Source organism: Dermacentor andersoni, chromosome 11 (genome assembly GCF_023375885.2).
Source record: "Dermacentor andersoni chromosome 11, qqDerAnde1_hic_scaffold, whole genome shotgun sequence".
NCBI classification, from domain to species: Eukaryota; Metazoa; Arthropoda; class Arachnida; order Ixodida; family Ixodidae; genus Dermacentor; species Dermacentor andersoni.
Genome location: NC_092824.1, coordinates 39,707,829 through 39,734,139, shown reverse-complemented (window position 1 = coordinate 39,734,139; position 26,311 = coordinate 39,707,829).

The following is a 26,311-nucleotide window of genomic DNA, read 5'->3' as shown; positions in this document are numbered from 1 at the left end:
GTGCTATAGTGGACATTGTTCTTGCACCACAGGTGTCTCGTGGTTCTGTTGCCTATTTGAAGGTGCTTATTGAGGGCTTCTACAGTGCATTTAAGGAAACTTTTGCAGATGTCAGCATTATCCCAAAGATGCACTATCTGACTCATTACCCCAGCTTTCTACTTTTGTATGGCCCTCTTTCTAAACTGTCCCGCATGCGTTTTGAAGTAAAGCACCAATTTTTTAAGTCTCTCACTAAGAAAGTACGCAACTTCAAGAACATTTCTTCAACACTGAGTCGTCGACATCAAATGCAACTTATGTATGCTTTGACACAACCTCAAGAATTACTGACCATCATAGGGAGCAAGAGGCTAGAGCCAGACTCATTACCTGACCTCGTGAAAGACAGACTTCGAGAACTCTGGCCGAATACAGCAGACGTGCACTGTGCGGATTCTGTTACTGTCTCTGGAAGGACGCTAAGTGTGGGTGCTGTCGTACCTTTGCTTGTACCAGATGATGACCTTCCAGAGTTTGCTAAAGTGACACTGATTGCAGTTTGTAACCTAAAGTTGTTTGTTTTTGCCACCATTCTTGACACAAGATATTTTGATGAGCATTTTTATGCCTTTGTTGTAGAGAGCACAGCTCATAATGTCATAATTGAAAATGTTCAGCACCATAGGGAATTTTATGACCGGCTGTACATGTACAAACAGGGAGGCAATAACTATGTTAGCCCTCGTTATGCTTTCCTCACAGATTCAGATGAGTAACATGCAGCACAAAAGCTCTAAACTTCTACATTTTGTGCTCATCCTTGGTTTTTCTGTAAGCATGTTCATTCATTCAAATAACTTCATTAAATGCCCTGCGATTTGTTGGGGTAAGTCTGGACCCCGCCTAGGTGTCGGCCAAGTGTTGTTGGCCCTTGGCGGCTTCCACGGCTCGCTGGACGGCCCAGAGTTGGTGCTGCAGGTCCGAGCTGAGCAACGCAGACTTCCAGCGTGCGCGGAGGTTGTCGCTGTTTGAGGCTGCACCAATGTTACTGTGTATTTTACCCTTACATTCCTATCGGATATGCTCTAGGGTGGCTCTAGCGTCGCAATGTCTGCACTTGTCAGTCATGTACAAATCTGGGTGTATTAGGTACATGATAGCTCGACTCGGATAGGATCTGGTTTGTAACTGCCACCATCTGACAGACTGTTCTTTGCTTAATTTTGGGTGAAGTGGCGGGAATGTGCGCCTGTGCAATCTATGGTGTTGTGCAATTTCGTGAAATCTGGTCATTCGATCTTCCCACTCCCACTCGTCGGTAGTTGGTGAAGCGGGGCTAACCGAGGCTTGGTCCGTAAGCTCTTGAGCCATGCGGGGCGCTGCCTCATTGCTACCATCTGGTAGTGTGTGAGCAGGGGTCGAGATGCACACTTTTGTCGGGGTTATTACCTGATTTTAGAAGTTGTAGTGCCTCGGGGGAGATTCGACCGTTGGCGAAGTTTTGTATCGCCGTCTGGGAATCACTGATGATTACATCTCCTTGCGTTTGTGCTATGGCTAACGCGATAGCTATTTCCTCTGCGGTTTATACGTGTGGCGTGTTCACTGTAGCGCTTGTCGTGCATTTTCCCTCGCAATTTATCACCACTGCTGTATAGGCACGCTTGTGTCTGTATCTAGCTGCATCTACAAATGTGGTGTCCTTGCTGTTACCAATTTCTGTGTACCGCAGGCTCCGTTTTGCCACCTACCCTGATAGTGAGTGGGATGCATATTCTTGGATATCGGAAGGACGGTTATCGTGCCTCTGATGTGTCTGGGTATATCTGCTTTGATGCCATGTTGGGTATGATACCCTATACCCAAGCGATTCAACATTTGCCTAACTGTTTTAGTTTGGACAGGCATTCATACTGTGCTATGTGCTGTGCCTTGATTAGCTCACCCAGTGTATTGTGTAGACCTAGCTGCAGTAGTCTGTCATTGTTGGTGGTGATGGAGGAAGAAAAAAGGAAATTATGGGGTTTTATGTGCCAAACCACTTTCTGATTATGAGGCACGCCGTAGTGGAGGACTCCGGAAATTTCGACCACCTGGGGTTCTTTAACGTGCACCTAAATCTAAGTACACGGGTGTTTTCACATTTCGCCCCCATCGAAATGCGGCCGCCGTGGCCGGGATTCGATCCCGCGACCTCGTGCTCAGCAGCCCAACACCATAGCCACTGAGCAACCGCGGCGGGTCGGTGGTGATGGAGAGACCGATTGCTTGCTTGTAAATTTTTCTGATTAAGCAGCCTAATTTGTATCATTCTGACGAGTACCATTGTAGGTATGATGCCACATGTACTATTCTGCTTAGTACAAATGCTTGGACTAGTCTAAGCAGATTGTCTTCTTTCATTCCACTATGTTTGTTGGCTATTCGTTTGAGTAGCCCATGATTTGAGATGTTATATTGTCTAATTTACGTATGGTCTCTCCATTGTCGCCGCTACTTTCAATGATGAGCCACAACACTCTGATCTTGTCAACCTTGGGTGTGGGCGTACCATCCGCTGTAGTTAGGTAAATTTCTGGATTGTTTCGTTCCTCGTAGTTGCGTAGTTTTCGGCCACGTCGCGATGGTATATATGTAAATGAGGAGCTCATATTTCTCTGCTGAACACGTGAGTCCGGTTCCTGCTGGGTATTGTTCAACTGCTTCTATTGCACGTTGTAGTGTGTTTTCAACGTGTCTATTGTTGCCATCGCTCACCCAGAGGGTGATATCATCAGCGTAGATGGTATGATTGCTGCCATCGATTTCCTGTAGCTTTGACGGTAATCCGATCAGAGCCAGATTAAACAGCATCGGTGATATTACGGAACTTTCGGGCATACCTGCGCTTACGATTTGTAGTTCTTCGGAGTTAAGGCTTCTATCTTAATGTGTGCTTTTCTGTTAGTAAGGAAGTTTTGTATGTAAGTGTATACTCGTTGGTCTAGGCCTAGCTCATTTATTCTGTTTAATATTGTTCCGTGGGTAACACTGTCAAAAGCTTTCTTTAGGTCCAATCCTAGGCTAGCTTTGGTCTTCCGGCTTGTGTTATGTATAATTCGATGCTTAAGTTGGAGCATTGCATCCTGTGTAGACAAATTTCTCTGGGAGCCCAACATTGTAGGGGGGAGAATGTCGTTGTCCTCGAGATAGTTGGTCAGTCTCATAAGGACAACATGCTCCATGAGTTTGCCCACACAGGACGTGAGTGAAATCGGTCTCAGGTTCTCCAACTGTAACCGCTTGCCTGGTTTAGGTACTAGAATAATCTGGGCCATTTTTCATTGTTGTGGTATCGCACCGGATTGCCAGCATTTGTTTATATACTTGGTAAGTTGGTCTACAGAGGCATCATCGAGATTTCGGATCGTCTTGTTTGTTATTCCGTCTAGTCCCGGCGCGGATGTAGTATTAAGCTTTTGTAGAACTGCTCTCAATTCCGCTTTGCTAATCTTTTCGTCTAATTGTCTGTTTTTGGTGCCTGTGTAATCTAGATGAGGAGTTGGCTTAGCCCAAGATAAATACCTTGTGGCTATCTCATCGATAAAAGCTTTTTCAGTTTTGTCATATGCATGTAAGATCTTATTTATGATCTGTCTGTACGTGGCTTTACTTTCCTCAGAATTATCAGAATGACTGATACAGCACGAGCGCCACAGGCACGAAAAAGTCCATCCGACGTACCGCGCCCGTGCGAGGAGAAGGTTACGCCAACAAGGAATTTACCCGGAGCGGAGCTGTAGGCATTGAAGGCGAAGCCATGTGTACTGAAGTTTTGTGTCCGGGGCACTGCGCCCCTGCGCTGCGGGAGTTTGCAGACTTCTATTCCAACGGTGCGTTTCTCACGGCGTTGTCGAGCATCCTGCCGCTGCCTCCATGTCGTGGTCGTCTGCCGAGCATGTGACGAGATTGACGAGACGCAAGTGTTAATTGACGACTGTTTAATAAGCCACACTCGCATGGCTACATGCCGTCTCGGCTGGCGCCGGCCGCGGTCTGCTAGAGGCGTCATCGCGTCATTCCACATCTCACCATATGATTTCACCATGGATGCATGGATGGCTGAACCATTTAGATTGGGCGGCGGCTCACAGCACGTAGCCGTGACTATATAGTAATATGTGTGACTGCAGAGAAGTAGTATGCATGTAATTGTACTTAGTGGAGGGTTACATTTCACTCGTCTTAATTTTAGCCACCAAACAGATAATCTCTGTTTGGTTATTTCTACGTTGTCTGCACTCCCGCCAACCCCAACGCTTTGAAAAAATCCACCCTGTTGCTTTAAACTGTAGGGCGAAACCCTTTATAGAAAAATATCAGGTGTTCAGCCGTTTCTTCCTCTTCACACGCACAACATAACGTGTCTATCCCTTGATAGTTGGTTCGGTACATCTTAGTCCGCAATACTCCCATCCCGTCCTGACTTCAAACAACAAAGATCTTTCCCTAGAATTATTGTAGATATTTTCTTTGGCAATTTACTGCTTGAAAATTCTGTATGTTCCCAGCGCTGATTTCGTCTGCATCCCTATTTCCTACAGACCCCTCTCTGTTTGTTAGACCTTGCCCTCAACCGATGATTCTTGGTATGACCTCCTGTTGCTGTCCAGATATTTGCTCGACAATTTTCTGGTTCACTTCCTCCACTTTGTGTCAACATTCCTCATGTACAAGTAGCAGAAAACTTTCCTAGCCCACTGCTTTTCCCCCATTTCTCTCAATCGCTCCTATGTCTTGCTGCTAGCTTCTCTGCTCTCAAATGGTGACCACACTGTCTCCCTGTACCCTCTATTTGGTGCATTTCCATGTGCTCCCAAAGCAAGCCTACCTACCCCACGTGGCTTAATTTCCAACCTTTCTCAAACCTCTGATCTTACGCACAGGACCGCATTGCCAAAAGTCAGACTAGGAATCATCACTCCTTTCCAAATCCCTCTCGACCACTTTGTACCTATTGTGATTATTTACTTGTACCTATTAATTATCACCTATTGTAGTGCCCTATTTTTCATCACTGCTGCATTCCTGTTACTTTAAGTCCTACCTTTTGTGTTCTGTTATGTACTCAGCTCCATTGTTTATCCACATGCCAAAATATTTGTGCTTATCCACTACCTCCAGTGTAACCTAGCTCCTGTATCCTATGCTTGCCACCTTTATTTTGATTAAAAATCATGATTGCTGATTTCTCATTACTCAAGTTTAAACCTAACCTAGCTCCTTCTTTACTGCAGATGTCCATCGATCCCTGCAAATCTTCCTTGTTGTCAGCCATTAGTATTACATAATCCGCGTACATCAGTCCCGGTAATGATTGTTCAATCTATTCTCCCTGCTTGACAAAAGAAAGGTTGAAGCCAAGTCTGCTCCTCTCTAATTTAGCCTCTAATCCTTGTAGGTACAGTGTGAACAACAAAGGTGACAGCCCCTGTCTAAGCCCCGTTGTATCTCCATAGGCTCAGATACCTTTTTTTTCCCATTTTATAATCACTTTGAGACTTTTATAGATATCTTTTAAGAGATTAGTTGCTCCATGTTCCACATCTAGTGTGCCCAGTGTGTGCCACAAGTCTTGAATTACACTGTTGTAGGCTCCCTTTATATCCAGAAATGCCAGCCATAGGAGCATGTATTCCTATTCTACTATTTCGATGCACTGTGTCAATGTGAACAGATTGTCCCCTAACTCCTTTGTTTCTGGAACCAATTTTGCAGTTCCCCCAGCATCCCCTCACCCTCCACCCATGCCTATGGACACGTGTGCGTAGTGCCATGTCATATTAGTCCCGCACACGACACTCCCTTGAGCACAAACAGACAGCAAAAATGCAACATTTTATCTAAATTTACAACTGTATGTTATTCATTGTTAGTCTTCTCGGGTACTGAAGAAAACTGGAATGCTTGATTTAAAAAAAACTAGCATGAGAACTAGGGCCTATATAGGCAATTTTCATAAAGCTGTTTTGTTTACAATACCGTTTGATTAATATAAGGCTGTATAATGGGCACCTGATCACAGTTTCCTTTATGCATAGAGATGCTTGCACGGCGTTATGGCTATGGGAACTACAAATAGGAGTCAGAATAATCCATTTACTTTTTGTCATCTGTGTAGCCCATATTAGTCATTTCTCCTTGAATTCCACATTTATTGGCAATTATTCCTAATGGGACAAATTTTTACCTAGTTTATGGCCCATTCCATTTTCCAATAAGACTTTGTTGCCGTGTATTTCAGCCCTTGTGTCTTACTTAAACGAAGGGATTCAGAATAATAATTTCTAGCTGCAATATAACATGAGCAAACTCCCCCATATACTGTAATATGTATTAACTTCTAACAATTCAACTGCATACATTCTGCTGTCATCTCCCAATAGGAGCCAGCATTCGAGAGTGGCCAGTAATGTAATAACTGCTCTCCAAGCCAATGTTAAATACCGGTATGCTGCTATATGTAACATCTGCAAAAAATCAAAAAATTTATATATATATATATATATATATATATATAGCTCTAGGTAACAGGTTCTATATAGTAGTCACCAGGTAACAAGCTTTCTTTTATGTGTGTTAGAGAAGAAAGGAAATGCAAAAGCTAGTAGATCTCTTGTACAATTAAAAAACCTTTCTCTAAAGTGGTCTTGTTTACGAGTTTTTTGGTGTTGCAAAACGAAGGGAACTACTCTTACTAGTCATGGCTGACAAAATGCTTGTTGAATGAATTCGGTGATGTGTAGAGCTTTCATAAGGAAGGGCAGCAATTGTGTCTTTGCTTTCAGTTAGATCACACCAAAACAGCATGAAAAGAGTAGGCTCAACTCAAACAATGGAGACTGCTTTAAAAAGCAACTTCAGAAAGCCCACCATACCTCAGATGAGTTTGTACTTGACACTAGCAGTATATGATTAGCTTTAGTAAACAAAGATCTCATGTTTCCAATTATAACATTTTTTATTGTTTCTAGATACCTAATAAGACAGATGCGCTGGCGAGGCTTTTGAGAATGCGCTTTCTGATTGTTCGGTAAGACTAAGGAAAAACTAAACATAAAAATTTTGAATGTTTTGGTTTTAGCCAAGCGAAATAAAAATTATATCAGAAGGTACTTTTGGCAGAAGATACTGAAAAGCTGAAACCCCACTTATGAGCACACCTTCTAAAAACAGCTGTGAAGAATAGAGCTTCGTTGGTTGCTGCTTTTGTATACATATGAAAAGTTTGACAGAGATCACAAATATGCGAGAATAGTATGAATGCATGTTTGCCTTAATAGTGCAAGGAATTCAGACAACCACACGAGAAAACTACAAGACAATGTAGCACTAACTTCAAACTAAAGCTAATTCATTATGAAAAGCACCTATTTGACCACCATCACAATAACATAAGAGCAATAAACACAAATAAATCATGGCTCATGTGCCCTCAAAACACCAAAACATCAAATCATGGCTTATCACACTGCTGCATCGTCAGAAAAAAAAACAAAAAAAAGCTGAACATGAAAGTGAGAACCATGCCAGAGCTCGTATGCCTGCACAAAAGGCAGACAGGTAGTATCAAATTGATACTAGACACAACTTTTGGGGAATTACAGTTAACTGTTATCAAAGGGTGGCTAATACTCGAGCCATTTTTGTGTTATAGAAAGCTTCATCTATTTCTCGAGTTAATCTATCTTGTATACACACACGGTAAACCTATGTTGTACATGCCTAGATACACATACAAGGTGTCAAAACTGAATATAGAGAGAGACTCAGCACCAATGTAGATGCATGTATACATGAACCTAACTAGGCCACTGTCAAATCAAATCAAATCAAATCAAGTTTATTCATTACAAACAAAGAAACGGTTACATTTTCGTTTTACAGACGAGGGTCCCAAAGTCAATGACTGTAACCGGGACCCTCGGTGGGTAATTATAAGAAAAAAAATTACATAGGTGGCAGGACAGAAATAAAATTTATAGAATGTACACTAACAGAAACGAAGAGCTCTAGTGCAACAACAGAAAAGTGATTATAATTACAATGTACAGTACTACTAACAAAGATAAAAATAATATCGGCGTACAACAGAACTTTTAAATTATCCTAAGAAGGAACAGAACGAAATAGAGAGAAATATGATCGGCAGGCCGAGATGAACATGAAGTAAAAATATAAGTATGCTATAAATATACATATACAAAATTTCAACAGACACAAAAAAAAACATGAGAATACATAAAAAGAAGCATTATGAACAAAACGACTAAAGGCAACAGCAAGCATGTGAACAGCAAAACATAACAGAAATAGTGCTAATAAATAAAACATTTGGAACCATAATTGCGTCACTGCGTCAAAAGGAACTCTTTAAGGGATTTTTTGAAGGCATAGAATGATGTGAGTGATTTTATGTTTGATGGTAAGTGATTCCATAAAGATATGCCAGCGAAAGATGATGTTAGTTTACCATAGTTGGTACGGACACGAGGCAGTAAAAAATTTCTGTTAAAGGCAAACCTAGTTCTATTGTCGTTATGTAAATCATTTAGGTTAACGAATTCGTAAAGCAAATGGTTGTTAAGTAACTTGAAAAATAAGATTGTTAAATTATATTGAAACAAGTTCGCGGTCGTTAAAATAAGGTTTTGACGGAGTAAAATGGATGCATTTGACTGACGAGGACTGCTAGTAATGATACGAATGGCTTGATTTTGTAAATGCTGAACTGATGATAGGTGGCAATTGTACGTGTTGCCCCAGGCAGCGATTCCATAGTTAATATGACTATGGATAAAAGCAAAGTAAAGTGATAAAAGAGCCTTGCGAGAAAAGAAGGCGCGTGCTTTTATTAGAGCGCGAATGCCAAAAGCCGTTTTTTTCTTAATATTGTTAACGTGGGAGTCAAATTTGAGGTTAGCGTCCAGGAGAACACCGAGAAATAGAGCCAAGTCACCGGGTGGAATTTGATGAGCACCAAGTGTTAACGCTAGTGCAGTAGTTAGGACCCTGTGACCACTATTGAATAGAATATATTTAGTTTTCTCTGGATTAATAATTAGGTAATTACTGAGACACCATTCTATAACGTCAGTTAGCGCAGCATTTAACTTTGATGTTAATGAAATTAACGATGTGTCTGATAATGATATGGTGGTGTCATCGGCGTATAAAACGCAGTGAGATGAATGTAACAGGTCGGGTAAGTCATTAATGTAAATAATAAATAGTAATGGACCGAGAATGGACCCTTGGGGTACACCTAAGTTAATTATTTTAGTTTGAGAAAGGGCACCCGCTACAGAAACCACGTACTGCCTATCCAACAAATAGCTTTGTAATAGAGTTAAAGCGGGACCAGTAATACCGTATGCTTTAAGTTTAGTGAACAAAATGCTGTGGTTAATCGTGTCAAAAGCTTTGGTGAAATCCAAAAAGACAGAGCCAACGAATTTACCACAATCTATAGATTTCTTAATAAAATCGGTTAAAGAGAGCAATGCTAAGCAAGCAGAACTTCCGGAACGGAATCCGAACTGACAGGGATTAATTATACTAAATTTTTCAAGGTAGTTATTTAAACGTTTAACTAATAAATGTTCAATAATTTTACTTAAAGACGAAAGAATAGATATTGGTCTGTAGTTAGAAATTAGGTCTTTGGTACCCTTCTTAAATACGCGAATAAGCTTAGCCTTCTTTAGACATAGAGGAAAAGTGCCGGATTCGAAAATGCGATTAGTTATGATACATATTGGTTCAGAAATAACATTAGCAACTAACTTTAAATGGTGTGCGCAAATGTTATCTAAACCTGGACTTGTGTTTTTAAGGCTACAGATTGTTAAATACACCTCTGGAACAGTAACAGGGGAAAGAAAAAAGGAGTGAGGTAACCTAGACATAGTTGGCTGAGTGACTGGGTTGTTATATATTTGTGTCAGAGCAAAATAGTCGCTAAAGGCATTGGCAACATGAGTGGGCTCGCGGTATGTTATACCATTCAGGTTAATTTTAGAACATTGTTCAGGCGTAGAGGACTTATTCATGAATTCGTTCAGAAGCTTCCATTGCTTTTTTGGATTATTCCTGTGTTTATTAAATTCATTATCATAGTAGCGCCTTTTAGCCTGTTTAAGTAGCGTGTTAAGAACATAACAATATTTTTTATAACGCAGAGCCAGCTTAGAGTTAAAAGGTCGCCGCTTAGTTTTCCTGTATAGGTTATCTTTTTTCCTTAAGCTGGTCAGTAATGCGGACGTCATCCACGGGTTGCAGGCATACTTATATTTATTCTTACACCTAACGGTCCGGGTGCCTATTGATACGGCATGTAAAAACAACGCAGAGAATTTGTCAACTGCTGCTGCGGGATCATCCAATAGATTGACCTGAGTCCAATTAGTATTGTTAATGGTATCAATAAATGTATCTTGGTTAAATACTGATGTACTGAAAGAGATGTTAGGGGTTGGCACTAGACTGTTAAATGTAACGAAAATGGGAAAATGATCGGTTATGTCAGTATGCACTACTCCCGACACGGGAGACGGTGTTATGTTAGATAACGCATGATCAAGAAGTGTTTGCGTTCCGTTATGGCTACATCTGGTATGGCAGTTAATAAGCGACTCGTAGCCATATCCGAAAAAGCAGTCCGAGTAGGCAGAATATGCGCTGGTATTTGTATCGAGTAAGTTGATGTTAATGTCGCCAACGATTAAAACATTCTTGTTTTCGAACGATAATTTGTTAAGTATGACATCAAGAGCAAGTAGGAAGTCAGTGACAGAAGATGACGGGGAGCGATAGATGGAACCAAGAATAAGATTTTTGCGATTATGTGCAAAGAAAGGTTGTTCAGCCTCAATCCAAATAGCCTCACAGGAACTAACATTTATTGAAAGATCGTGCCTACGCGTGTAAGTGACGTCCGAAGCAATGAAAATAGCAGCACCTCCATGATTATTAGCCGAACGATGACAGTACTCAGAACTGTAAGATGGAAAACCGTATAAATTGAAATCGTTGTCAGAAAGCCAGGTCTCAGAAACACAAATAAACGAGAAAGAGTGATCAAGATTGTTGATAAAGTTACTAATCTTATCATGATTCCTCCTAAGGCTTCGAGCGTTAAAATGGATAAGTGAACGATTATTATTTGAAAGTTGATACTTAAATCTTTGTGGGGATATCAAAGACATGTCAGATTAAGGTGCGCACGCGCAAGGAAAAGATGAATGAAAGACGGTTAGGTGAAGATGCGCAGGTCCGCCTCAGATGAAATGCGGAATACTTTGCTGTCACTGGTCTTACGAGCTTTAATGAGACAATTATCTGTCCACAGGAACTGCCAGTTGCTATCCTTCTTAAGCGCGAGTGCCTTCGCGAAAAGCCTCTTGTTGTCGGGAGTTAAATGGTCATTTACAAAGACTGGAGCTGGGGCTGGAGTGGAGCCTGAGAAACCAATTTGGTTAGTTTGAAGGCGAGCCTTTCTCGCTTTGCGCAGAAATTCGGTTTTCTTGTCACGGCAGCAGAAGCGGGCAATTATGTTTTTTTCGCCAGACTTCGTAGGCACGCGATGTACGGTGTCTAGGTCAGAGGGCGAAACAGGACATTCAATCACGTCGCCCATTAATTTGAGAATCGCGACACAATCCTCCCATCGGTGAACGGGACACCCTTAATCTCAATATTATTCGTTCGAGAATACTGTTCGAGATGCGCGACTTTCTTTTCAAGCTCGTTATTGCGTGCTGTCAGGGCTTTGTTCGCTGCAAGCAGTTCGCCCTGTTTCGTCATCAATTCATCGAAGACGCCGCTTAGGTGTTCGACACTCGCACTGAGGGTAATGTGCTGGTTCAGGCCCTTGCCGGACAGTTGATCTTTGATTTTCGATGCTAGGTCGCTTACCAAGGTTTCCATCTTTGCATTGAACAAGGATTCAAGCATATCAATTTTTTTTGGATAATTCCGCGTTTGACGGCATTCTTTAGCACAAGACAATAGAATTGAGCAACAGGAAAGTATAACTGGGCAGCAGTTGCGGCTAGAATAAAACGTTACAAAGTCTTGTACAAAGATGGTATAACCAACCTGGGAACAGATTGCAGGAGAATTAGACGCTGTTCAGACCGCCGCAACTGCCACTGCCAAATGAAGACTGGTGCCTTGCAGCGGTTCTTATAGTTTGTCCAGGGAGCAGTCTACGCAGACGCAGCCGGTCGGGACGAGCCCCCCTAGGTGGCGTTGCGCAGTTGATATGGCCGCACGTGAAGATAGCCACGGAAGCACGCAGAAATCAGCCTGGGAACAGATTGCAGGAGAATTAGACGCTGTTCAGACCGCCGCAACTGCCACTGCCAAAAATGAGGACTTTTCTGAATTGTCTTTAAGTATACGACATTTGAGAGGCAAATATTAGGGCAGTCCCATTCGTGCTTCGATTCTGTGGACGGGTTGATACATGAATTCCTAATATGACTCTCAATCTTGTTTTAATGACCTAGCTGAATCAATGACAGATAAAACATGCAATGACCACGATGGAATTATGATGAAAACATGCACCTGCTAAGCAGCACTGAAGGAACATTGGAACTTTTGAGGGAGGGTCGACAGACATCCGAACAGAGATTGGGGAGCCCATCACTGCTTCGCTGCAATGCTCGCTCACAGGTCCTGTGGGATGCATGTTATTTTTTGGCATTTCACAGCAGTCTTGCAGCACCCCTGTTGTACACCACTGGGTTAGGGCTCTTTGGCTAGCATTGCAATAGCTCCTGCCAACTGAGATTAGAACCTCCTGCACATTTCTGAATGGATTTGATAATGTTAGCTTAGCCTTTGTCAAATCTTTATACCGAAAGGGAATGCCACAAATTCCAAATACATTTTCAAATTTTAATAGAGCACAATATGGTGAAATTAAGATGGCTGTCAACACCATGCATCACACCAATGTTGATGATAGGATAATGACACGTATGTCCCTCAGTAACAGCCCCGAATCTGGCCTTTGGTTATATACTAAGTGGCGTGAGTTTAAGTTTGGAAGCTTGTACCTCTGGATTTTGTTGTTAGCCAATGTAGCCTGAGCTTTGCAAGATTGGACCAACTCAGCTTTGTTAACACCGTTTTATTTTATCTTAGCCAACACATAGTAATGCAATCTCCGGTTGATATAATCAAATGAACTTATCCTGGGGTTTTCCTAGATGAAGCAGGTGAGATTACGTTAAGTTGAATTGGCTGGGCTTACACAGTAAATGTAAGGGCATAGCAAAACCATTAAGAGCAAAGCAATGCAGCCATAGTAAACACATTCATATGGGCTTTAATGCATTTTTTCTCTACAGTTACAACAGAAAAGCATTTAGAATGAAGTGACATTCGGCTACTGTTGACTGTTTTAAACAAGTAGGACTGTGTGTGTTGTCATGCCTGTAGACCTGTTTCAGTAGAACACGTTCAATTTTGCTAAGGTTGATTCAGATTGAACTCAAGGATGATTGCGCACTGATTCACTGATTGACAGTCATTTTCAAGCGCAGGAATGTGCATGCCAGACATAACTCACTCCTTGGTGCAGTGCTGCTGCACAGCTACTCAAGGGTATGCAGAGTAACATTCAGAGCACGCTCAACGAGGTGGCTTGAGTGACTGACCAAGCAACACCGCTCAACCAGCATCGATTTTCCCCTGCATTGAATCATACATGATTGCAGTGTTTTAAAGTCAAAAGCTTAGTGGCTTAGCTTAGACTATGGTTATAACAGGTAGCGTATGTCAGTGCTTCATGTCTATTTGGCAAGCTCACCTAAAGGCCTTTGTGTTAAGGTATCAGTTAAGAAGGTGTTTGTCATAACTTGTCTTTCAGCAATTCACTCTTGTAGGACAGCTTTGGGTGCCTGCTTTGTGCATTGTCATTTGTATCCCAGTCAGCAGACTGACTTGTGGTGGTATTTTGGCTCATATTGTGCTCACATCACAGTCCTGAACATGCAGAAAGCTGCATGTTCAGGACAGTGATGTGAGCACAATGTAAATGAACAGTCATTGTAGTAGGACGTACCAGCAAGTTTTTCTAGCTCTCGGAGATACCTCATGTGCCTTGCTTCATGCGCTGCCTGCCACCTTTGTATGGTTTCAAGTGTCAGTGCTACCCACGACCAGAGCCAATGCAGTATTACTTCCTCTCACATAGTGAAGCTGTGAAACAAGGCAAAGAGGAAATGAGCCTCATGCTTTTTAGCAAGAAGTCGTTATTTGTTGGAAGCAAAAACTGAAAGCTGAGCGACTCGGAATTGATTCACACTGTGGGCTGTCATGATAAACACACGAACGAGAAATGAAAGCGTGGATGACACAGGCATAATCCATGCTTTGACTTCTCTTCCTTGTGTTTATCACGCGACCCACGGTATGTATGTTAGAAGCAAGATTAAGTCCGGGGTTGTCTTCATGAGCTTCGGGTACTGTTCTGTTGTTCCATGTACTGTGTGACGAGAAGACAAATATATTTCTTGGAAGATAATGTGCATGCACCCAGGTAACTGTCATCTTGTGATTGACAGCTGCTTCTTTCCTCACTCCCAGGCTAAGTGGGTGCTTTCGTACTTTTCTCAGTTACTAGCTAATTGCTTGCACAGTTTGGTTTCTATATGATGATGGGATGCACTGCTTCGTAGGTTAAAAAAAAAGGCATTTATTGTGAAATATGTGTAGTCCATAAAGCTCAACATAAACTATGCCGCCATTGAATACTGTCACATATTTGTGTGTGTCTATTCACTTGTGTACTTTCTTGCAATAGAGAGATAAGGCAGATGCGAAGAAGGCCTGTGGTGGCAAATGTTACTTTCATGTAGATTCTTGCTACTGGTGTTGCTGTTGCCTTCTGAGGTGAAAGTGTTGAGTGCTATTTTATACTACACTAGTTCAACGTACTCGACCAGGGGACACCAGTTGACTTAACTTACCTTGCTGAGAATAGCGTGAGTAATATTAGCTAGAGCTAGGGGCTCTGGAAGTGTATTTGAAATGTGGGGGCAAGAACCAGACTCGTTATGCCTACACAAACTTATCTCTTTCTTATTCTGAGCCCAGTTAAGGCTTAATATTTTGTACATTAGAGGGGGCCAGTTATCCCCTGCAGTGAGCGCCGCACAGATTCCATTGCAAGTAATGAGCTTGGCAAAACATATTTGGTTTGGGCGAGCTATTCGAGGTCATGAACATGAATTTTGTCTATCGAAACTGCCTATTGTTGGCCAGGTATTTATTTATAACTGCGCAGCCACGTCTTAAATTTAAGAATCACTCTACTGCAGACGTGTCCATCGCCCTGTAGTAAAGAATTCCTGGGCATGCTTTGAAGCATACAGAGCACCTAGTGTACAACTTAATATGAAGTTTTATAATTTGCATAACCTAAGTGGTTTGGGTTCTCAAAGAGACCTTTGCATATGGAAAGCGTCATACCCCACTTGTGTTATTTTGTGCAGCTTTGGGATTGTCTTGTATACATTTCTGGCACACTTATGTAAGCCCTGCGGTTTGTGTCCTCTTTTTGCACACTCAAAACTTAAAGCTCCCTATTGCCAAGGGCATGAATTTAAAGGTATTTGGCACAACTGGCACGATTCAAGGAAATTCTGCTGTTGGTGAGCCGCGGTTACACTCGCAGTTTAACAGGAGGAGTTCTGAGTTGAGATTGAGCTGTTTGAATTACATGCATGCATATTTGGAGATTCAGCGGTAGCCACTAGTGACATCAAGTCAACTTTTGTATGCCCGACATCATGGTAAAAGTAACACGTAAAACGCACGAATACACAGCCTTTGCAACTGCAGACGATAGATAGCAGCCAACAGCAATCAACGGTGCTTCCTTGATCAGTAGATGTGGATGTTAACGTGTACCCTATGTTTACACTGGGAAGTCAAAGTGCTACGTAATTTCAGAGCACCATGGTTTCAGTCGTGAGCCCTTGCCATTGTGGCTCCCACTAAAATCAGTGATGTTTGCTTTTATTTAATATGACGATTGGCCACTGTTTTGCTTGGTAGAATGCGTTTGGGTCTGAGAAGGCGTTTGTACTGAGGGAAAGGTTCTGTAAACCAACATTGATGCTAATCAAATTCTATAGCTCATCAGCTGCATGTATAGAGTTACATTTGTTTGGTGAGGAGCAATTATACAATGTGTATAGCAGCCGTGAAGCAGTATGTTGAAAACATTGGTGTGCATGGCTGTTTTCAATGGGTACAGCCTTGTGAAATCTGCGGTGGCAGCAATAATAATAATAAAAAAGACAAGGACAAATCTGCTCATCCACAATTTGCACCCCTGTCGGAGTATAAGAGTGACCGTTCCAAGGTGTTTTTTTTTCTTTATTATACCATTGTCACATGGCCACTTTCGATCGCGATCGAGCCCGATCCCGTTCGAAATTCTCGACTGTGATTGGCTTCCTCTCACGGCTTGCTCAAGGAGGGCACACGCGACCGAGAAATTCGATCCTGATCGAGTTTGATCGCCATGGAGAGTGCGCGGTGTGACAACTGCATTGCACTACTCGGAATACGAACTAGCGCTCGACATGATCGCATCTATTTCTAGTGCGTGAGGCTTTCCATTGAATGTCGCTACAACTAACCAACGTTTTGCTTCTTTTGAGCTACAGTGGGCCGTGACGATTGCGTTCATAGCTTCAAAGTGGACAATAGACAGACGTTTTCTCGCCCGTAGAAGCATGAAAAGGTGGGCTTGTGCTTGGCAATGAACTCTGACAGACACGTTTGCTTCCGGACGGAGCAGCAGACGCGACAACTCGCCGTTTGTAGGCTGCCGGCCGATGGCGGTATCCCTTGCGAACGGCAAGATATTTCCCTGCCGTAGAGAGGATCGGACCAGGAACGATTCTTGAGGCGATTTTTGTCGCTGAATGCGAGCATGGCCACGCCGCATCGCCGTGCAGAGCGGAAGCGGAACATTATTTTTCGGTGAGTTCGCACTGACGCAATGCCGTCGGTCGGCTCGTCGGTCGTGCAACGGGCGGCGCGCCGGCAGGAAGCCGCGTCCACTTGAGACACCTCTTACGCGACGTACATACGTTCCAAGTGTCCAACGTTCGACGGTTCCGTTGGCGGATGCACCGCCACGGCATCGACCTTTGCCATTTCTGCCGCGGCCGTGCCTGTCGCCGAGCATATAGGCTTAACTGGATCGGGCGGAGCTTGCATGATTGCGGAGTACAGTGGTAGTATTTAATCACGTGACCTTCAGGTTGGTTCCAGATCACGTGGTTTTAAACTCTCAATAGATGGTTTTTGGTCACGTGATCTAAAACTCCGTACGTCGTGAAGCCAGCTCATGACATCCTTTTACTACGTTTCTCGGAGATGGTACTAAAACGATGTAATGTAACGCATTTTACTGCCTCATGCCAGAGTAATTTTCTGGTGCAAGGTAGTCTTCAAAGCTCATGAGCCGCAAAAACCCCGATGTCGGCTAACTTTTGCTAACAGTGTATAAACTGCGCTGGTTGTGTTTGTGCCGCGCTTGTTCCAGTACGCAAGGTCGAGCGCTGCTGAATATTAAATGCTTTATACAATTCCAACGCTTTATCCTAGTCTCTTGTCTTAAATAACGCTATATCTTGGGGTCATAAAACCCCATTTCGTGTCGCAGCTTGGAATAAAGGTACGTGAACTGCCCTGTTTATTCATGGAGATTTGACACTGAAGCTCACTTTCGTTTTTTTTTTTTTTTTTCCCTTTTGACGGCGGATAGCTGAATGCTTGAACGAAACCACGCAAACGCAGAGGACGCCGCGGTTTTTAGTAGTTCACACGCAACATATGACTGGGAGTTGTCGCCGTTGTCGCAGTGTTGTGCAGTGGTTATGAAATGCAGAAGTCGTTCAGGTGCACGCGAATGGACCCCGAGTTCGAAGCCTATCGCTGACAGATATTATTGCACCGATAAGAAAGCTGAGGTGATTCGTGCGCTTCCACTTTCCTTATTGTACTAAAAAAAAGTTATGAGGCTGAAATACACACATTTTAACTTTCGCCAGCAACCCGCGCCGAGATCGGTCCCCACCGAAGCTTAGGCCTAGCGTATCCACCGAGTCCGTCTTCACACTATCGGCTCGTCTAGGCTCAGGAATCAAGAAGTCTAACAAGGATAAAACACTCTAAATTTCAGCTTTTGCATCCTTCTTCTTAAATAATTTTTTCATGCCTACAGTGCAAACACAAGAAGCGATGACCGCCGATGTGACGCGTCATAAACACAGGTATATGTACTATCGCCGAAGGCTCCCAGCACTAGCCTGCGCTTCTCTGACGAAGATATATGACTAGACAGACGTGTTGACTGAAAGGCATCACTAAACTAAGAAAACGTTGCATATCCGTCGCGTGAACAACAAGAAACGGCTATCGAAATCGGCAGTAACAGCCGACACAGCGTCCCGGGTCGGCGGTTCATTTAGGACTTTTTTCGAAGTTAAAATACGAATCGCAAGTGAAAATCGATGTTGTGGCACTTCCCAGCATGCTACTGAATACGGATGCGAACACCAATTTTTTCTTTGTAGCACAGGCATGAGTTTTAGTTGCTGGGCGATAGCGCATCTACCATGTCTGTGCGAGACGTAGCTCTGCGAAACTAAAACTGCTTCAAGATTTTGACGTCGTAAATTATTCGTTTATGTTCGTCTGCTGGCGTGGCATAGCGGTAAAGTGCGGAGCTTGAGATCTGTAGATCGGATGAACGAATCCTAGTAGGAGCAGTTTCGCGTTCTTTTTATTTTTTTTTTATTGCCCGAAAACGCTCTTTGTTGCTTTCTGTGCTCAAAAATACATATACGGTGTCCAGACACCGCATATTTAACGCGCTAGAGCTGTTTTTGTTTCTCGCACTAGTAGCCAGCGCCTCCCAGTACGCTGCGCCTGCCTAGCGCCCCAGTATCCAGCGCGCGACGCTGGGCCCATAATCCAGCGCACTGGGTCCCAGTGGCACTGGGTTTTGCAATAGGGTAACCTGACATGGATGTGGTGGTAGTCAATAACGGCCACGTGCGCTGCAAAGACTCTTTCTTGCGTTTTTTAGGAGCCATCGATCGCTTGGGGCCACCCAGTATGAAGACTCTTTTTGCGGTTGTTAGAAGCTATGGCTCGGCGCTACCAGGGATGAAGGTAAAAGAAAATAAAGCATACTTTTCTGACCGCTTGCTTGTATGAGTGTTTTCCGGCATTCCTGCGTGCGTACATAGTAAGCGCTCGGCAAACCACTTCTGGGCGTGCCGACGCTCACTCCGTCTCGCATCTTTACTTTAGCGGAAGCAATGAGCGATCCTTTGAAAGCCCAGTGCAGAAACCAAGCACACACCAATCTGTGCTCGGAAATACGAGCGCAAGCAGGTAGCGAGCTGTGCCAATCCAATCCGGAAGAAAGAGATGGGGGGAATCGTCGTATAACGCGAGATACGTATAACGCGATAAGTAGATGTACGAGACAAGACTAATACTTATTCAGCTGCTGTAGGTAAGCAACGAAAACAAGGGAAACTGTTGCGACAACACCCGTTTGGCCCATCGCTATGTCTCGGTCTCTTCCTTGGACTGTTCTCGTACGCATAGTTCCACAGTTCTACACTAACATGCACAATTGCATACGTTCTCCTGATGTGCCAATAATACAATGCCCAAAATGTTGCCCGCTGGTTCCATGAATAGTTTGAAAGGTGCCACACATGTCCACAAAAAGTCCTCAGTAGAATTGTTTCCCCAGTTTGCCCGTCACGAATCAGTGCCGCAGATATGACCACCAGCTCATCATCATCATCATCAGCCTGGTTACGCCCACTGCAGGGCAAAGGCCTCTCCCATACTTCTCCAACTGCCCCGGTCATGTGCTAATTGCGGCCATGTTGACCCTCCAAACTTCCTAATCTCATCTGCCCACCTAACTTTCTGTCGCCCCCTGCTACGCTTCCCTTCCCTCGGAATCCAGTCCATAACCCTTAATGACCATGTTGCCACCGCGTGAAGTTTTCAGCAGTGGGCGCACTCTGTCCACAATGCTGTTCGCTTTTAAGATACGGTTCACGCGGCCGGGCCACAAGCAGCCGCCGCCGGAGAACGGTTGATAATGGTTCGACGCGGATGATAAGTGCTAAAGAGCGATAACGGCTCAAAACGAACGGAACTTCACCAGCGCACCTGGCCCTGCCACCTGCAGTACTTTGCTTGCACCATTCACTTGGCGCCGCCGACCTCAGCAGTTCGTGTCGCCGCAGCGCTGTCGCTTATAGTCGTCGGATCAAGTCTCATAACATTGATAACGACATGGACTGCGTGTAGATGAGGAAGAGTCACAATGCTTACGCATACTTAGACAAATCCGAGAGGAGTTCCTGTGTGATTTTTTTTACCGGAAATGTGCAGTCAGCGGTGACCCAGAGTTGACAATGCATGTAAGAGGGGTGCCAAGCTTATTTTTTTTTTTTTGTGAGAGTCTTGCCCAGCTCCCAAAGATCTGCTCAAGCTAAGACTTGCTGATGGTTGTATGTGTTCTTTTTTATTGTCGCATGCCCTCGAACCGCCACGAATCCTACAGTGTAATGACATTAGAGCAGTATTCACGTCCAAAGGGAAATGCAGCCGGTAATTTGGCTGCCTAAGGTTTGCGGCCCGGTGGCAGCTGCCCTCCCCTCCCCCGTTTCCGTTGACAAGTTAGGGGGAGGGGTCTAGAGCAATCTTACACCCCCCTCCCCACAGTGGCGTAGCCAGAAAATTTTTGCGTGGGAGGGGGGGGGGGGTCCCAATTGACCGTGGAGGAGGAAGGAGAGGGGCCATTGCCATAGTAGTAAAAAATTTACTGTTAGTGAGCGTTACAAGTGCCCGGCGTGCCCCACTTGGCTACGCCGTTACTCCTCCGCCCCCTCCCCCCCCCCCCCCGCAATCGACGTAAATCGAGCTATCAGAACGTGCATGACACGCATGCATGACATAACATGAATGACATGCCGCGAAGCTGGCATGGATGTCGTCACATCATCATCATATCATCAGCTTATTTTGACGTCCATCGCAGGACGAAAGCTTCTCCAGCGATCTCCAATACCCCTGTCTTGTGCTAACTGGTTCCACGTGTCTTTAAGTTTCCCAATTCCATCAAGTCCACATTATTCTCTGGCGTCCTCGACTGTGCTTCCCTTCCCTTAGCACCCATTCTGCAACTCCAATAGACCAGCAATTCTCTCCCTTACGCTTTGCAATGTATGCGCAGGACGACTTCTTCGTTTAATGTCAACCAGAATATCAGCTATCCCCGTTCGCTCTCTAATCCACATCGCTGTCTTCCAGTCTATTATCGTCATGCCTAATAATTTTCATACCATCGCTCGTTGCGCGGTCCTCAACGTCTCCCCAAGCTTCTTTGGTAACTTCCAAGTTTCGGCCCCATACCTTAGTAACGGTAGAAAGCAATGATTAGCAGTAAGCTCCCTGGTCATGATTTAGTAATGCCTGCCGTAAGCTCTCCAGCAAATTTTTTATTTTTGTTAGTTTCCTTGATCAGAAGCCCCTGCGAGTAATTAACCTCAATAAACGTATTTCTGCGCAGGTTCTAGAGGCTGACTGCCGACCATGACATACGATCTCTCGCCAGGCTGCGGAACATTACTTTTCTCTTCTGCATACTAACCCTCAATCAGACTCTTACACTTTCTTCGCCAAGGTCCTCAAACGTTTGTTGCAAATAGTCTGCAGCGTTGCTGAGTATGCGAATGTTATCTACAAACCGTAAGTTGGTGAGCTATTTGCCGTTAGCCTTCACTCCTAACCATTCTCAGTCTAACTGGTTGCACACCTTTAAGTATTCAGTGATAGCATTGTAAATTTTTTGCCATTGATCATATGAAGCCTTTTGCAGATATCTGGCTATACAAAGTCTGCGCGTTAGTGTCATCCGTTCGATATCAACATTCGTGGGAAACTTCATTTTTGACCGCTGTTCGGAGCCAGTGCGCTGCTGCCTAGATGCCCCGATCTAATCATTCCAGCTACCTGATTCAAGTGCAGGTAGCGCGCGTTTCATGTATAGCCAATATCAACGCCTTAACTGGCAATGTTCATTTATCATATACTGTAAGCTTGTTCACTTACTCCCTTATAATTAGGGTGTAAATTAGGAAGACTGGGGTGTTCCAGGGGTGTTTTCTTGTTGAACACCCTTTTCCGTTAAAAAAGGGTGTTTCAAGGGTGTTTACAAGGGTGAAAAGATGAATACACCCGCATTACACCCATAAGGGTGTGAAAATTGTTAGAGTGTACGGCACTCACCTACGCCTTCCGTGCGATTTCTTTGTCGCCACCCCCAAAACGCCTATGCTATCATCTGCCGAATACGTCGCCGAACTGCAAGCCTGCTTCAGCCAGATACGCCCCATGCCTACACGTTCACAAGATGCAAGCTCCCCGTACGTTTCTACCGCACTCACCTCTGCTACCCACGTTTTCGTGCGTAACTGTGTCGTGCGGAAGCCTTTGCAACAACACTACTCCGGGTCATATTGTGTTCTAGAGCGTCGTCCAACGACGTTTGTTGTGAATGTCAACGGCCGATGAGACACAATTGCCCTGGAACGTCTCAAACCCGCCTACATCGAAGCACCCGCGCCATCAACTCCACCAGTATGCGACGCGACCCTGCTGCATCCTTCGCCGCCGCCTTAGCACGTCACACCCATGACCAACGCCAAGACACGCCGCGTCACGTGGACTTTCCATCATTCGTCGAACTTTCCTCCTCTCTAGGGGGGGGAGCCCTCCGTAGCGGCAGCAGCATCGGTGTCGCACGAGAGATGACGTAGACGCTCACGTCTACACGAGGCACGAGCGGCTGCCACGCTGCGGCACGGGCTTGCGTTCCGAAGGAGATTATTAAAGGAATGCTACTCTATCGAGTGTCGGTTCTTGCTCTCTTGCGAGAGCCCGAGACTTTACCGGTCTACGTGGTCGCTCGTCGCCACAAACTCGTACCATACGGCATTTTGCTCTCGCAGCGGCGTCGCTCACACCCTGAAATAGTCCACGTTGTGCGACTTAAGCCGTTCTACCAGCGCTAGTGAACTTTGGGACTTTGCGTAGCTGACCTTTGGACTTTCTGTTTTTGGACTGTGTTATATATACTTAGGACTTTGTTTCCTTGACACGTATCCTATCGTGTTTCACTCTACTGTTTTGATTGTAGCATCGGGCCGATGCTTTTTGAAAGGGACCTATTGACAGGCGGGCTTGTTTGTATTTTTCGGGTGTGCGCTTTTCACCGTGTAACAAATATTAAGGCTAGTGCGGGAGGCGCCTGCATGTATCGGAAGTTTCCGATATGTTATCGATGATTCTATCCACTGTCTGTTCTTGATGAACCACGCGTAGTCTGATGGCATGTATGCACGAAGCGAATGGTGTAAAACTTTTAGGAAGACTCGCGGGCGCCAGCGATTTCTGTGGAAAATTCGATGGATCGTGTATAAAAGCTGACGCGCTTGACCGGCAGATCAGATTTTCGACGATCGCCGACACTGTTCGCGGCTACCGTTGTTCTTTGAGTACAGCCTGCTTTTGAGGGCGCGAGTTCACCCAATAAAACAGTAGTTTCGTCAATCAAAGTTTTGCTACCTTCTTCACCGTCACTATTGCGTGACAATATAATACGGAGCTTTTTCTATAGTTTTCGTATTTAGTATCAAATTAAATACATTTAATGGCTTTGTAATGTGGTGGTAGTGGTGGTGGGGCTGCATAGAGGTGGAGTTACCCTGGCAGACTCGGCCGGCAATTGCTTCGACTAAGCGTCTTTTTCTGCACCAAGTATGTAAACATATGTCCATCAGTCTTTCCTCATATATAAGTGTGCGAAGAATGCGTAACGGTCCCACTGCAATTTTTGTGACCATGGTGCGGTGAACGGGTCAGCGTGGCTGCGCATTTCGGCGCTGTAGGAGACGCCTGAGAAGGAAGCTATCGAATTGGGGTGTGCAGTGATTTGTCGTAAGAATAAAGCCTACAATACACATGCATGCTGTGCGATCAAACTATCAGTTGACCGCAGTTTTTTCATTTGTTGTTTAATCTAAGCTTTGCTTCCTCCTCGCTCTCATACGACGTCGTAAGGGAAATGCATTCGTTGTAAATTCTGCCACACTTCATATTTTAGCGCTGATTTTATTTATTTGTTTATCCTGAGCACTGGTCTATGGGTCAGCTGCAGAGCGTGGCGTCCACAGATGATAGCAACTAGCACAGCAACTGCACCTTTAAGGTGATCTCTGCGTACACGGTGCTGGACTGCATGAGAGCTGAAACCTCTGTGAGATCAGTAGTTGAATGGGTGTGGGGCTTAGCGATATTTTTGCGCAGCACTTAGACAATCCTGCGGCGATTAGTGGCGCAAAAGGCGGACCACTGGTGTATTCAGCCTTAAGCAATTATCTCTGTAAACGGTTGGGTTAGAGCAAATCATAAATGTTTTTATCACAAAAGTGAGCACTGATGACGAATGCTGAATAATGTGTGCCTGATCTTTTCAAATCAAACTTTCAACAATACATATCCCTTGAGCTTGTGCAACTTTGTATATAGGCCTACAATTGTGGCGAAGCTGCTGTGCACACAGAGGGACATAAGAGGAGCCGAAAAGATATATCACTACGACTTTAATATGCTTCGGAAACAACCATGAACGAGGTATGAATAATTGTTTCCTGGGGGTGTACATGCCAAAACAACTATATTTATATTATTCACGCCATTACAGGGAACAGCGGAATAATTTTAACCATATGGCATACTTTGATGTGCACCTAAATCCAGATAGACCAACATTTGAATTGCGCCCATCGAAACGTGGCCGCCGTGGCTAGGATCGAAGCATTGAAGTCGAGCTGAGCAGCGCAGCCCCATAGACCCCTGGTTACCGTGTCTCATATACCTAGACCTCAGCAGTTTCCAAACATTTAGGGCAGTTTGAACCGATCTGCTTCCGACGTCTTCAAGTGGTGATATTTGCGTTTCTATGTCACTGGAATGAGCGCACCTGATAAATAAGGACACATTAAAGTGAATGCTTTGTTTTCTCACATGCGACTTTGTCTTCCATGTGGACTTCCGGAACGTTTACTGGAATAATTTCATATTTAACTTTAATACCTGTGGCAGTGAAGCCACGTTTCTGAATGCAATGCTGTGTTCTCTTCCAGCACAAGAAGAACGGAAAAACAATTGTATTTCGGACCTAGTTTGTGGTAACGATGAAGTAAGGTTATGTTTGTTTCACGGACGCGTAACAAACACACACAAGCACAAGTGCGGTAAGTGCTCCTTTGAGTCTGACATGTCGAGTAATAAAGCTATACTGAGATGAAGGGGAAAATATTGGCCCAATAAATTTACCTAATCTATGGCAACATAAAAGAACAAGTGTCGAAAATATCAATGTTTGAAATCTGGCATAGCCATTCGTGAAAATACGCGAATGTCGAGGAACGCTACACAAATGGTACCCTTGCATGTCATTAGAGGTTTACATTGTTACCTGTACCAATCTGCATTGCGGAATTTTTATGTCTTTCTTTTAGTGCAAACAGTTTAAGTAATCCTACGAAACTTTATTTACATTTACGTCACTGCAGATGAATTAGCTGCATAAGCGGACATCATTTCAACGATCACCTGTTGAGTTCGCTAGGTAATTAAACTGGTCCCTTGATTCTACTGTTTATTGACGAACACCGCATCAAATGTTTCTATTGAAAAATTGAACTGAATTGTCCTAAAGGTCATATTTCGTGTTTCTACACTTCAAAATTGCCATGGTAACTGGTAACTTATTCGCGTTACAACTCCTATGTGACGAATAAGGGTTTCTAAATAAAGCTGCCGTCACTCTTCCCTATTTGCACAAGGTAATGGTGCCTTGTGCTTTGCGAACTTCTCTATTTAGCGAATATCTTTTAAGAAGGAGGATATATTGTTACGGATGATCGATGTTTATTTACAGATGAAGACCGGGATGTATGAGAGGTCGCCCCGATGTCGTTTCCGAAACGTTACTTTGTCTGCTACTCAGCTCGTCGCCCTCCTATTCTTATATCTATTCCTCTTGGCCGCAGTACAATCCCCCTTTCGCAGGCGAAGTCCACTGGGAGGATTACTGTTCTGTGGCCTGGTAGGAGCGTTTAAGGCGTGCAGCATTAGCAAGCTGTGTGTT